General features: G+C 35.8%; 1 long non-coding RNA gene across 2 annotated transcripts in view; it reads left to right on the top strand.

The window, feature by feature from the left end:
- The first annotated feature begins 5,653 nt into the window (after positions 1–5,653).
- The window catches only part of LOC108713172, a 48,660-nt gene continuing 40,011 nt past the window's right edge, over positions 5,654–14,302 (top strand). For both annotated transcript variants that reach the window (XR_001935124.2, XR_005966680.1), the window contains exon 1: positions 5,654–6,031. This is a non-coding gene — a long non-coding RNA (uncharacterized LOC108713172). The remainder of the gene's footprint in view (positions 6,032–14,302) is intronic.

Below are 14,302 nucleotides of genomic sequence, written 5' to 3'. Positions count from 1 at the left end.
AAATAAGATTGTTTGGTTTGTGAATCATCATTAAAGGGTGTAACTAGCAATATTGCAATCTTTTTTTAACTCCTCACAAGGTGCCCATGGAGGACTACATAAGAAATATAAAGTATATACTGTAATTTGATATATAAAGAATTAATATAAGCAAAATGTTGCCCAGCCAATGCACTTATTGCTAATAGCAAAGGGAAAAGTTGGATTCACCCAACTTTTAAAATCAAGTTGCTGGTGAAACATTGTCCCCATACAATGCATAATGAAATACTAAAATTCATAGTGAATCGTGAAAATGAGCAAATAACTGAACGGACCAGGGATGACTTTGGCTATAGTTGGCCAAATAATAAATATTGAATTATAATGACAAACAATCCATTTTGTTTATAGGGGAGGACATTTTTGGAAACTTTATTAGGCAGATTTACTAAAGGGTGAAGTGGCTAACGCTAGAGACTTTTCCCCAACATTGCCACCCACAGGGACATGATGCAGGCACCAATTCGCAAGCGAAAGAGACTGTCGCTAGCTGTCATCTATCACTAGGCTCTGGTGAACAAACAATACTCCACAAACTCTCTAAAATGCCGATTTTACTGAACGTTACCTTTTGCCAGAGTTGGCTTCGGCAGCTCAGACCAGGCGAAGTGCATTAAAGTATCAAGATCTTCTGTAATCTTCTGTCACTTACATTATATTCTGTGAGCAGAAAATGCATCCATGTAAGTCCAAAAAACGCTGGCGTCTTTTTTTTCCCAGAGTGATAGCCGGCAAAAGTCCTAAAAAATGTTTTTGTTTAACCGGTTTCCCCCATACATTTTCTAACATATATGAACATTAACTATTCAGTGGGCTCATGTGTAGGGCATTATAACAATTCTATTGTCTTTGTAAAGGTTCCCTGGACATGTGTAATTAACGGTGGAAATGTAAAGTATTTGCTGCAACATATAACATAAAGAAGTCCATTCAACTTTAAATCTCCTGCCGTATGCAAATTAACCTGAGCGCAAGACCTCTAGTGAATTTGCCGCTAGGCCGAAATGAACACTATCAAATCTTCGGTTTGAATTGCTCGCATTGCCGAAGTAACGCTGGTGAAAATTCACAGGGGACCTTAATAAAGACAAGAGAGTTAATATAATGCCCTACACATGAGTCCACTGTAAAATTAATGTTCCATATGTTATAAAATGTCCAAAAAAAGTCTGTTAGGACTTTTGCAGCCAATCCCGGTTAAAAAAAAGTTGCCAACATTTTTTGAACTTTAATGCATTTTCGGAACACAAGATATGATATTAGTGACAGAAGATTTAGGAAGATGTAGCTTCATTTTAGCACTTCGCCTGGTCTGAGGTGGCAAAGTCAACTCTGGCGGAGGTAACATTCATTAAAATCCGCACTTTAGTGAATTTGTGGAGTAACCAATCGTTCGACAGAGCAAAAAGTTGCCTGGTGAATGAACGCTAGTGACAGTCCCGTTCGCTAGCGAATTGGTGCCTGCGCCTGTTAGTGAATTGATGATGTCCCTGCTAGTGGCAACGCTGGCGAAAGGTTGCTAGCGTTAGCCACTCCGCCCTTTAGTGAATCTGCCCCATAGATTGTTGAGCCTATTTACATATACAGATGATTATTGAGCTGGAACCCACAAACAGCCCATCCACATTAGCACTGGCAGTACCCTATGATTATAGGATTCAACACTCTTCCATTTATGTTAGCTGTAATGCGCATGCTTCATATGGTGAACAACAGGATCAAGTAGACATGCTTTACCTTATAAAAAAAAATCAAACATAGGCTCACCCGTGTCTCTTGCCTGGCAGGGATTGAAACTGCCTAACACAGTTGAACTTTCTCAGTCAACAGGCAGTATTATCTTAGGGGGTGGTTGGTTTGATCTTGCATGTAGAGTACAACACACACTAGACAAGCTGGTATGTGATGCTTTAAACACAACCCCACGTAGATAACTGAACTCAAAAGTCAGGAGATTTTATATAAATAGTTATTGTATAGGTGATGTGTAATACACTTTTTTATGTTTTTCTAATGTATCTTTATTACTTAAAATGTTTGCTTTTACACTAGACAATATTTGAAAGCAACATTTTCAGAACTATAATTTGAGTGGATCTAGTGGTAGTGGATCATTCTAAATTAATGTTCTGTGTGAGTTTTGGGGATTTTTGGCTGAGACAGAGGCAAAGTTATCATTGGACACTTGCCATGTGCTTGCTATATTAAATATATATGTGGATTGTGTCTGTTGCTTGATTTTCTTTTTAAAATATGCAGCTAGTTTACAGCAGCCCATGTCACTTGATGTACACTATAATTCCATCTGTTTACAAATAAAAATGTACCAGCTTTTGAAATAAACTTCACATAAGTCATACAGTCCATTGCAGCTCAAAACGTGTTTGTGTATTCATCTCTTCTTCATTAAAACTTAATTAAAAATATAATCAATATTTTGAACTGTAACCCAGGCTGTGATACATCCTACATTTCTTCCTAGAAATATGACACAACAAGAAGAATTTAGTGTAAGAGTGACTAGTCGGTTCTCTAGTTGAAACATGCACAGTCCTTCTATACCTTTTTTAAAACCATTCCCCTAGCTGGAAACACGAGTCCTTTATATACACATTTATTTGTAGCCCTTATTTGCTATCTGCATTGGCATAAAGAAAGATACTACTATAAAGATACACATCATTATGCTGACTGCTCCAAGCTTTATTGTGCAAATACTGCAGAAAGATACATAATTAAAATTGGGGTGTTTCTTATACAGAACAAGCAAGCAAGGATTGAAATTAGAATCCTTGCTATAAAAAGTAAGATGTTGACAGTAAGATGTTCAAATTCAGAGTCATAATTAGATTAAATATGTGCTGCCTGCATTTTTCACTGAACAGATGAAAGATCTTCCTGTACAAATCTATAACTCAGAGGCAGAATGTAATAGATCAAAGGAGCCATGTACATCATGCTACTGTCTTTTAGATTATTATTTTAATTAAAGGGAATAAATATCATGCCCAAAGCATCCCTTGCACCAAATGCATAAACAGAATGTACATTTTGTATTTTAACCATTTAGTTGGATGAAAGTGCCATCTGTTATTTGTCATCTGTGTCATGAAATGGTTTTAATAACCAAAGACCTTATATTTATTAAAGGCCGAATTGTAGTGGTGTTAGCGATTTCTGAAACCACGATTATACTCAATTTCTCTAAAACCACAAATGACATGAAAGTTATTAAAATACTGAATAGAAAAAGTCCAATCACAAAAAGTCTGAATTGATTAAAAATGGTCTAATAGCATCAGTGCAGCTGCTTCTATGGGACCTGGACAGATTTTACTTGGCACAGTATTGTATTTCAGTTTATTGTTGTTTTTACACTTAATAGATCTCACATTTTTAAAGTTTAAGAAAAATACAGAAAAAACATGTTTTTTTAAAGATTTGTGGAAAAAAAAGATACATATGAATGTTAGTAACTAGCCCCCCTAGTTTTTCCCAATGCATTTTAATCTGAATGGACAAAGGATGCAACTGACTGCAAGCAGACTATGGCAAGTAATGCAGTTTTTAAAACTTTTCAATAGTCTATATTGTGCGTATATAACTATTATATTTTATTGAAATAGCAGTGACACTGAGCACTGAGTAGGTGTTTCATTTTCTTATGCTTTCAAACTTATAAATCAGACACCAACTGAAGAATAAATAGAAGCTTGTGTAGTTTTGGACGTTTGTTCCAGAATTTCTGGATAAGTTGAGCCATTTTGTTAGCCCCAATAACTTATAAAATATACCCATAATTAATCATTTACAGACATTCTGGTTTCAATATAACAGGTTTATTATTGCATTGCATTATTATTTTATTGTATGAATGGGAACAAAATTATTATTAGCTCTAGAGAAGTTCACATGGGAATGGGAATATATAGTTTATATGGACCTTATTTTACCATATCAATATTTTGGTATAATTCAAGAGTGGAATGTCTCCTTTTTCTTTGGTGATGACATTACTATATAATATTTCATTGTCTTATAATGGGAAAAAAACCTTAACATGTAATAAGAATCTTATTAAATACTGTCCTGCGTGATATCAATAAGTGCAAATTGCAACAAATTATTAGAACCAAAAACTGCATCGACTAGTTTTCAAGTATGCAAACAAAATATTTTGGTGTGAGAGAAGCAGTTAATGTTTTCCTAGAAATAAATACATACATATAAAATCTAATTTTCTCAACAACAAAAAAGCAGTTTAAACATGTATAAGGAATACATGTGAACTATATTTCAAATCTAACAAGAACATCAACAGAATTGAAAACTGTGTCCCACTGGTAAGATTAATAACAAACTAGTGAACCCTTCAAGCATTCTTTACACAAATGACCCTTCATGTCAGGAATAACTTTTTTATTTTTCCTATGTGGCTCTATAACATGAAAACACATTAGGGTGCATTTGCCATGTTGTTTTCACACAATGTAGATTCAGATATATGATATTAAGTGGTAATGTACAGTATATAGTGAATAATGCACCCCTATTCTAAAATATTTTTTTAGAATTTAAGTCATAAAGGAGTTCCATGACCATAAAAAACACAATGCTGAAGGTCATGGGGACTTTTAGGGGGTTATTTATCAAAATCCAAAAAGTTCTCTCTATTTTCTGAAAATTATTCTGATCAAATCCACACTGACTTTTCCCCCTATTTATCAAAAAATTGTGCGAAAATCTCTTGTGCTGGTAAAATCTTGTTAAAACGTTGAAAAAAATCTGAATTGTACAAATTTTTCAGATTTGTTGCTGAAAACTGCGACTTTTCCCGATTTGGCACCTAAAACCCTGACTTTTTTGGATTTGATGCCTGAAACCACCAATTCTTATATTCACCGAAACTCAGCGCAGATCAGGATATCAATTGGACATCTGCCATTGACTTCTACATGAACTCGTCAGGTTTGAGTTTGAGTACTTTTTTAAAAAATCTATTTTTTCTACAAAACAATTGTGTTTTTCCCCTTTAAAAGTCTGACCATAAAAAATTGGACTTTAAAAAATAATCCACTATTATCCGCATATATTTTTTTTTTATAAAAAAGTATTTTCTTTTTACATGGTTATACAACGATAGCGGATTTGTATACATTTATCATGGTGTACACAATGTATATGTAAAGTAAAAGTAAAAAATCATATAATCTCTCTAATGCTTTATTTACCAGTAGGTCTTTCCAGCTGACACGAGGTCACCCATTCCGATTAGAAGAAAAGAGGTTCCACCTAAATATTCAGAAGGGGTTTTTTACAGTGAGAGCTGTGAAGATGTGGAATTCTCTCCCTGAATAAGTTGTACAGGCTGATACATTAGATAGCTTTAAGAAGGGGTTGGATGGCTTTTTAGCAAGTGAGGGAATACAGGGTTATGGGAAATAGCTCATAGTACAAGTTGATCCAGGGACTAGTCCGATTGCCATTTTGGAGTCAGGAAGGAATTTTTTCCCCCTCTGAGGCAAATTGGAGAGGCTTCAGATGGGTGTTTTTGCCTTCCTCTGGATCAACTGGCAGTTAGGCAGGTTAAAAAAGTAAAAAGGTTGAACTTGATGGACGTGTGTCTTTTTTCAACCTTACTTACTATGTTACTATGTTACTATGTAAAAGTAGAAGATGGCTCTTGTGTATTAAAAAGGAAAGGTTGACTCCCTAGCAAAGTATTCCTCAAACAACACCAGTGATGTTGCTACAGCTTGAACATTTTAACACTGGAATATAATTAATGCAAAAGTTTGATTTCTTTTTTAAAAATAAATTGTATTGTGATCTGAAATAAGTTCATGTGTTAACAGGATCCCAAAAAATGTGAGGTATCCACTACTGTTCTGTAAAATGGACTGACACAATATGAAGATAAAAAACTGGCTGATAAAATAAAAAAGCGAGTAGGAAATTCCAAGTATCAAGATCACTCTACAAGAATGTGGTATGTGAGGAATTTCTGACTGCATTTTGAGCTATGCTTAGATACCGCCAGGATTTTGGAAAATGTTAGACTTATAAATCATGAGGTGATTCCCTAGGAGTTTCTTTTGTGTGTGTGTATGAGAAACAGTGAAAAAGTATTTCTATTCCAAAATAAGCCTGTAAGGGAACTGATTCTTAACTTGAACTTAAAGAGAAATTGTCTTGGGGAATTTTTTTTTTTTTTCCAAAATGCATTTCTTAGTACAGGAACCGTCCCATAGGGAAATGGGCAAAATGTCAAATGCTGCCTCCCATTCACTTTAGGATGATGGCATATGGGGAGATTTGTTGCCACGGGATATCTGCGTTACCCATGGGAGACAAATATACAAACTTGCATTGGTATCAGTGGGAATCTCTGGTGTTAACACATATTAATTGTGCAACCTCCAGAAAATACCTTCTCCTGCATTTTCCAGTGTTCCAACAATTCTGAAGCAAAAACTCTTTTTAAAATGGAGCCCAGGTTTGGGATTACGGATCTAGTAATACGGTTTACTGTGAACCTGTTACTATATATTTTCCAACCTATTAACCATAGGTTGGAAAAGGAGAAGATGACTGGGGAACCATGGTTTCCTTACATTTCTTAAAGGAGAAGGAAAGGAAAAAATAAATACTTATCTCCCTGTAATGTACAACCCAAGACCTCCTAAATTGCTAGGGTAGTAAATCACATAGTCCATTCTAATTATGTATATTCCATGTCCTTCTTTGGATTGCAGGCGCCATCAAAGTAGCAAATGCTTCCTTCACCTCATTCTCCTTAAGGCGCATGCGCGTAAAACGTTTTTTTTGACCCCTACAGCACGTCACTACTGTTGTAGCGCTCATTAGGATTCAGCGCCAGCAGCTCAGTAGTGGCAGCAAGAAGACAACGATTATCACAAACGTGCAAAACAACTAGGAGCGCTCCTTCAGTATGTATTTTCATTTTATAAATAAATCTTCTATCCAGCGTTAAATACATATAAAGCTATTTAATAATCATTGAATTTTGCCTCACCATAGCCTGCTAAGTAAAAATGTGTGTCCCCTCGCAGCGCACCGCAAGAGCTTGATGCTGTCTGTTGGCAGTACAAACTGTACTGCCAAGATAGAGCGTCTCCTACGTTACTTGACGCTTAGAATGTGATTGGGCAGGGGGCGTGTGCTTCAGGGTCAATGATGATACTCACATATGCAGATTAGCATGCGTGTCGTCATGAATAAGAGAAAGGCAGTGCCCACAGTACTTGCGCAGTGGATCTAAATTATACACAATGCACATCAAGGCTGCCTCTGGCAGCAGGAAAGAAGAAGACTGTGTTAGCGTGACGTCACCCGAGTCCAACGCTGCAGTCTTCCTATGAGCGTTACTGCTTCCAGCTTAGACCAGGGAGAAACCATGTAAAAGGCTAGGTAAGTTCTATGTCCACAATACTTTGATTAGAGTCCTATTTATGGTTTGCCTTTCCTTCTCCTTTAATAATTCCTCCATAGTGTAGAGGTTCTGGGAATATTGTTTTAGCTTCATCACTTGCCTACCCTGTTGTTCTCCAGCAATGCAGCATAACCATTGTATTCTAAGAAACAGGCAGCTGACACAGAAACTGGCGCTGTTGTTGGTCTTCATGTCATTTTTCTGCTTGGCAAGGGCACTAAGGGGCAGATTTATCAAGGGTCAAAGTGAATTCGAGGGAATTTTCGAAGTTAAAAAATTCAAAGTAATTTTTTGAATACTTCGACCATCGAATAGGATACTACGACTTCGAATTTACGTCTACTTCAATTCGAAGTAAAAATCGTTCGACTATTCGACCATTCGATGATTGAAGTACTGAAGTACTGTCTCTTTAAAAAAACTTCGACTTCAATACTTCGCCAACTTAAGCCTGGGGACCTTCCAGAGCGATTTTCAAAGTTTTTTATATTCGAAGGAAAATCATACCATCGTACGATAAAATCGTTCGAATCATACGAATCGTACGATTCAAAGTACGATAGGAGTACAATCGTACTACGATCGGAATACGATCGTACGATGAATAAAATCCTCCGACTTCGAATTTGAATGTCGGAGGATTCTATTCGATGGTCGAATTTCGAAGTATTTTCCACTTCGAAATTTGACCCGTGATAAATCTGCCCCTAAAAGTAAATGGCTGATTTACAAGTATTTCAAATCTGTGAATTATACTCCAGAGCTGTCGTTGTTTTAAATAAACTAGGAACAGCAATTTGCAGCTTAATAAATAATGTATGCATCAAGTGTGAATTTATTTAAAAATTAAATAAATAAAATTCAAGGCAGAGAATATTATTGCCTCTTCACATATATTGACCTTTTTGCATTTCCCAAAAATTGAAATCAATGATTCACCAAACGAGATGACGATTTTGTTAAATAATTATGGGCTGAGAAGTATGCATTGCCAGATTATTAACACATAAAAAATATATTCTACATGAAGATGAAATACAGCAATGGATTCCACACATGACAATTACTCATATATATTTGAGTGATTAATGTTTTACTTTTCCTAGAAGGCGCATTTCCAGTAACAAGACAATTTACCTCAAGAGCATTTCAATTGAAAATCGCACACAAGAGTGAAAACAATGGAGGTGGGAAATGTGTTTTGGGTTAGAGCAATATATAACTCCTGGCTCAACTTGAATTGCAGTAAAAATAGAACCAATTCTCAGAAAAATCTCCAGGAAATGAAAAAGCTACTATCTTTGAAAGTTAAGCATATAGATTTAAAAAGCAAATTAATCATGTAGTCTTTAATATCAGTTTACAGCAGAAACAAGATATATGCTATAAATTCCCATTCGTGTCTGAAATTATAACATATGCTCTTTTTATGACTATAAAATATTCAGACTATTGCAAATGAAATGTATTTCTACCCGGCGACATGTAGATTGGGGAAGTGTTACTTTTTAGAATTCTTTAAACGATGAGGTGTAGGATGGAGCACACAGTACGCAGACTTTGCTGCAGAAGATTTTTATTTAACACAACATGTTTCAGATCAGTAAGGATACTTTTTCAAGTGTAAAAAATGATCCTTGCCGATCCAAAACATTTTGTGTTAAAAGACTTCTGCAGCAGAGTCTGCCTACCGTGTGCTCCATCCTACACCTTATTGTTTAAAGCATTTATTCTGGTCTGACTGGTGTGACCTATAAAGGAAAGTGAGCAGCTACACAGGTGGAGATCGTTTGAACAAAACCTTGTCTGCTGTTTTTAGAATCCTTGTCAGACTATTTTTCAGGGAAATTATGAATTGTACTGTATTTTGAAGTACAGGTGTTCTGAAGTATCCAATAAGACAGGGTTGTCCTTTGTCGCCCCTTTTATTTAATATTTTATTAGAACCTTTAATTCGTTTCCTTGAACAATCCAAGTTAATTAAAGGAATTACTATTAATAATAGGCATCTTAAGGTATTAGCCTTTGCCGATGATTTATTATTAATTTTAAAAAATCCTGAGTCTTCACTAAAGGTTGTTTTTGATTTATTTCAAGACTTTCAGTCTTTTTCTGGTTACAAAATTAATGCTGAGAAATCGGAAATAATGAATATATATGGTTCGTTTTCCAATTCACTACTTAAGAAATTCCAACTTAAAAACCCAAAGAATCAAATTAAATATTTAGGATTAATAATTCCTTCAGATCTCAATAATTTATATTCTTTGAATATTACCCGAGCCTGTCAAAAGGTCTTTTCCATGTGTGAAAAATGGGCCAATTCTCCCCTTAATATTAAATGACGCACGCTTTTTTTTAAATCCTTGATATTTCCCAAGCTAGTATATCCATTAATTAATCTCCCTTTGCTTATAAAGCACTGCGATATTAAGAAACTTGACTCGGCTTTAACTAAATTTATTTGGAATGGTAAAAAGGCAAAAATTGCTCTCTATAAATTGAGAGCTCCAGTTAAGCTTGGAGGATTAAACCTTCCTGATTTCAGAGCTTTTAATTTATCAGCCCTCACCAGATATCTTATTGAGTGGATCTCTCAAGGCAACAAATTTACAAACCCCGATATTGAAATTTTTTTATGAACCCTTTTTTGATATATTATCTGTTTTGCATGGTAAATGGAGCAATGTTCCTTATGATTTTAAGAGGAATCCTATCTATCGCGACTCTATATTTGTGTGGAAACATTTATTCTCTCGTCATGGGTATAGCTATACAGTAACCCCTTACATGCCAGCCAAACTCTTACTCAAACCTTCAGATTATCAAAAGTCGGATACTTTTATATTTTCAATTAAGAGTAAGTCACTGGTTCTGGTAAAAGATATATTTGATCCGCTTAAGAAAACCTTAATGCCCTGGTCAAATCTCAAAGAACAATACAAGCTTCAGGATTCTGATGGATATTATTATTTAGCGTGTCAATGTGGTCTTTCTCTGCTACATAATAATAACAACCTGGTTTTATCTGAGCACAAGCTTGCAGACGATTTGGCAGAGTTTTTGGAATTCCCTGGTTTGATCTCTATTAGCTCTCTTTCTAAAAAATTTTTGAATAATTATAGTTCAGATTCACACCCGTTATCGAAACCTTCCTCTAAATGGTCTGAATTTTTACATTGTCAAATAACTCCCTCAGATTTGGTCAAATCGATTAGGGATTATAATAAATTAATTTTAGCAGAGAATTGGAGGATACAACATTTTAAGCTTGCCCATCTAGGCTATGGGAAACTGTTTTCAAAAAATTCCTCTAATAGCCCTATTTCATATTGCCCTAAATGTGATGAAATTAATGTATCACTTTTCCATTATCTATGGTCCTGTCCAAAGATTGTCCTATATTGGAGGGAAATCTTTGGTTTTTTGAATTATCATTTGAAGATACAGATTAAATTGTCTCCGTACTTTGTTTTTTTGCATCTGGATAATATGTTATGTTCTTCAGTTCCTAACACAAATTTTATTTCCCATGAAGATACATTTTTGACAGTTTTTTTCCTAGCTGCTTCCAAGAAAGCTTTATTTAATTCTTGGTTACATAAAGAACCCCCCTCGTTAGCAGATGCTATTTCTTTTATGAACCAGCTTAGTTGGCAAGAAGCCTTATTATCCAAAACCAAAGGGAATAATTCCATAGACTCTTTTAAACTGATTTGGTCTCCTTATCTTGAAGCTTGTAATTCTAATTCAGGTAAACAAATAGGACGGTTTCTTCATTTGTAAGTTACGTGTTCAGACATTCCAATCAACGAATGGACATTTTTCTTTCTTTCAATATGTTTACTTCCACTGGTTTAGTTCATTTTTGTTATTTTCAATTTATTGTTGTCAGTCTCTTAAAATTGTATTCCGTTTTCAATCTCACTATGCCATCATATTGAATACATGTCTTTCTTCATCTGCATAATATTTGCTGTCATAATGTTATTACTTGTTTAATATGAAAATCAAATAAAACATTTTCAAAATAAATGAAGTATCCAATAACCCATTACCTAGAATGCTCTATGGGAAGGCCATCTCTTATAGTGTCCATTTTAAGCAAATACTTCTAATTTCTAAAAATGATTTCCTTTCTCTTTAATGATAAAACCTAACTCATACTTGATTCTAAATAAGCTACATGAATCCATGTTGGTGGCAAAACAAACTATGGTTTATATAATGTATAAATGATTTTTAGCAGACTTAAGGTATGGTGATCGAAATAACAGATCTGTTATTCAGAAAACCCCAGGACCAAAGCATTCTGGATAACAGATCATATACCAGTTCAGGGAACACTAAGGGGCACATTTACTATGGGTCGAATATTGAGGGTTAATTATCGAAGTCGAAGGATTTACCACAATTTGTTCGATCGAACGATCGAAGGAAAAATCGTTCGATCGAACAATTTGAAGGATTTTAATATATCGATCAAACAATTTTCCTTTGATTTTCCTTTGATCAGAAATTGCTAGGAAAGCCTATGGGGACCTTCCCCATAGGCTAACATTGGTGCTCGGTAGGTGGTCGAAGTTTTTTTTAAAGAGACAGTACTTCGACTATCGAATGGTTGAATAGTCAAACGATTTTTAGTCGAATCGTTCGATTCGAAGTCGTAGTTGAAGGTCGAAGTAGCCAATTCGATGTTCGAAGTAGCCAAAAAGTACTTCGAAATTCGAAGTATTTTTTATTCTAATCCTTCACTCGAGTTTAGTAAATGTGCCCCTTAACATTGGCTAGATATAAATCCTGAGAAATGGAGGTACTGAAGAATATGCCCCAGTAAAACCTTTTGTTTGCATCATAACAGTGATTTAGGGGGTTAGTTCATTAATCTTTTTGAAGTAGCCCTGGCACCAGAAATTAGTATGTACCATTTAAAGTACACAAAGGTCTGCCTACACGTTTTGTTTACCATCTCCCTGATAATGATTCTAAGAGAAGTAATAAGGGAAGCAAAATATGAACCAGAACAACACAGGAGCAGCTGTCTGGGTCTGTAGCTGGAACCTGCCACTCTCAGTCAGCATCAAGAGGGTCTAGAAGGTCACTGCTATAAAAATAAATAGATTTAAGTTTAGTTGTGCTGTATATTCCAGCCAAGGCAGATGTTGCCTCCCATGCTAGCAGCATTTGTTTGGAGTGCTATGCCTATCTCAAAAAAACAAATATTTACTACACTGTGATAACAAAAGGAACTTCTTCCACAGAGTGTAATAAAAATATTTTTCCTTTACTGAAAATATCTGATATGATACACAAGGTTTAATAAGTAAATGACATTCCATTACACTCCAGTTTGTTTGACTAGCTAGACCGGAATACTCAGCTTGCAGCGAGCCACTGGCGTAACCATAGAGGAGGCAGACCCTGCAGTCCCTGGAAGGCCCGGGGAAAAGGAGGGCCCACACCGCAGGGTCTGTTCCCTCTAGTGTTGACATCCCCCTCCCAGACGCTTTTCTGCGCAGGAGTCCCTATGTGCGCCCTATGTGCGCCCTATGTATGCCCCTGCAGTGAACCAGCTATTCTTGTGCTACATGGGTTCACTTATTATTTCCCTGATAACTGCACTTGGAAGCAATTACAGGGGAAATGGTTAGCAGCGTGTGTTTGTGCACCTTAAAATGGTGCATAATGTTGTCATAAGTTGTTTATTTTTACTTTAAAGGACATGTACACCCCCTCCAAAAATGTAATCAGGGAACAGCCTTTTAGAAAAGTGTAAATACCTGTCACTCTGGTTGTGAAAAGGTTTACAGTAAGGCCGCAGAACAATCTCTTCTTTCTCCTCATCTAACCCACTTGGCCCCTCCCTGAGGAATTTACTTTGGTCGTGGGCTACTGAGCATGCCCAGTTCTTCTCAGCTCAAATTACTAAACACACACTCCACTCTAGCAGCCATTAAAGAGATGGTATTGTTGAATTCCACATAAACTGTAGCTCTATCTGGCTGCTCCTATTTCAGATTAACATTACAGTGCTTAATCCAAGCAGGACTTTTTATCACAGTAAATTCTGCCTGTGAAAGCCAGCATTCTTCATTGCATGGACTTTACAGCGCAGGTGTGCTGTTTTTTACATGTCCTTTAAAGGGCATGTAAAGGCAAAAAAATAAAATCCCATTTTTACTTTCTTTAATGAAAGAGAAACCTATCTCCAATATACTTTAATTAAAAAATGTGTACAGTTTTTAAAAGAAACCTGACTGTATGCAGTGAAATTCTCCCTTCATTTCCTGTGATGAATAGGAATTGTCAGACAGTCCCCAACTCAAGCAGCTTTGTTTGTTTCCCTGTAGAGCAGTCTGCGACTGTGTAGAGATTTGTATTGGATTTTATTTTTGCCTTTACATCCCTTTTACTGTTTCCAACTCCAGCTGCAGGGACAAAGATCATGAAGCCAGATTTAAACAGATAAACTGGGATTCTATTTGGAGAATTTTTTGCTGCAGCCACTGGTTCTGCAGAGTTGGAGAAAGTTTGTATTAAACAATACAAAAACTATAAAATCCACATTAGATTAAATGCTACACAGGACCCAGTGCAGTCTGCCTATTCTGATTATTAATCAGTCTTGCTGTATCAGCTTCTGGCAGATATTATTTGACTTGTGCTGTTTTGATAATTTATGATGACCCCTAAGCAACCCAGCCCACACTGAGCATGTGCACAGTCTTGGTCTTGCAAAGATGTTTAACAAAGTTACAAGGTGGTGACCCCCTGTGTCCAACTTTGCAAGCATAAACCATTTGTTTG

The sequence above is a fragment of the Xenopus laevis genome, chromosome 3S, assembly GCF_017654675.1.
Source record: "Xenopus laevis strain J_2021 chromosome 3S, Xenopus_laevis_v10.1, whole genome shotgun sequence".
In the NCBI taxonomy this organism is placed as follows: domain Eukaryota; kingdom Metazoa; phylum Chordata; class Amphibia; order Anura; family Pipidae; genus Xenopus; species Xenopus laevis.
The sequence above is the reverse complement of the archived record's forward strand: the minus strand, read 5'-3'. Positions and strand labels throughout refer to the sequence as shown.